This window comes from Phoca vitulina, unplaced genomic scaffold (assembly GCF_004348235.1).
Source record: "Phoca vitulina isolate PV1807 unplaced genomic scaffold, GSC_HSeal_1.0 scaffold21, whole genome shotgun sequence".
Classification (NCBI taxonomy): domain Eukaryota; kingdom Metazoa; phylum Chordata; class Mammalia; order Carnivora; family Phocidae; genus Phoca; species Phoca vitulina.
The window spans coordinates 6,939,810-6,941,080 of record NW_022589724.1 but is presented as its reverse complement, the minus strand read 5'-3'; the positions used below and the strand labels follow the sequence as shown (position 1 = coordinate 6,941,080).

General features: G+C 41.5%; 1 pseudogene; it reads left to right on the top strand.

Moving 5' to 3' along the window:
* The first annotated feature begins 897 nt into the window (after positions 1 to 897).
* LOC116641463 lies at positions 898 to 1,008 on the top strand (annotated as a pseudogene).
* The last annotated feature ends 263 nt before the right edge of the window (positions 1,009 to 1,271 follow it).

Below are 1,271 nucleotides of genomic sequence, written 5' to 3'. Positions count from 1 at the left end.
AAAGCTGCTTCTGATACACACACACACACACACACACACACACACACACAGAGCCACTGACATATTCATGGAAAGAGTCTTTAGTCAAGAATGGAAGCCAAGATTTCATGTATAGATCAAGAAAGGGAGGGGTGGTGTTCTTAGAAGGGAGTTGACAGGCGATAGCTGGAAGTTATACCAAGAAAGCCAAGAAAGGCCCTGAAAAGCTATGGGAGCAATTAAGGATTCTGCTTTTGATTAGCAATACATAAGTCTTAAATTTTATACTTTTTTTGGGTTGCCCCCCTTATCTAGAATAAGTGGAATATCTTACAAATTGTTCCTCAGACTCTTATTTATACATTCTGAGACCATGACTTTATAGGAGGGTATAATTTTCCTCATTCTGAGCAACTGAATTCTATAGCTAAGGACACGGAGACAAACTTTCTGTCAAGTGTAAATTGGGCAGACTGTGTCTTCTCCCATGAATGTGAAATGGCATAGGAAGCAGAGACCCACTTCTAGCTAGGGGACTTATCAATGGTACCTGTTTTCCTCAAAACAAATCCCAAATCTCAAAGATGGCTCCATTTTGGGGGTAAGGGTTGGGTAAAATGGGTGAAGGAGGGAGGGAGACACAGGCCTCCGGTTATGGAATGAGTAAGTCATGGGAATAAAAAGAAGAACCTCAGGAATAGTAAGTGATATTCTAACAGTGATGTAATGGGACAGATCCTAGCTACACTGTGATGAACATAGCACACTATGTAAACTTGTCAAATCACTAAGTTGTACACCTGACACTAATGTAACATTGTATGTCAACTTTGCCAAAAAAAAAAAAAAAAAAAAAAGATGGCTCCATTTTTTTAGGGAAGTTCATTCTTCCTCTGAACTTGCTCTTCAAAAGCTGGAGCACTCACTTTGGCAGCACATATACTAATAACGTTGGAATGATAAAGAGAATATTAGCATGGCCTCTGTGCAAGCATGATATGCAAATTGATGACGGCGTTCCATGTTTGAGACACCTGGGTGGCTCAGTCGGTTAAGCGTCCAACTCTTGATTTCGGCTCAGGTCATGATCTCAGGGTTGTGGGATCGAGCCCCTAGTCGGGCTCCAAGCTCGGTGAGGATCCTGCTTGAGATTCTCTCTCTCCCTCTCCTTCTTCCCCTCCCCCTGCTGATGCTCTCACTTTCTCTCTCTAAAATAAATAAATAAATCTTTAAGAAAAAGCTGGAACCACATTTTATTCTTTCACCCACATTCAGTACCTATGGAGCACCTA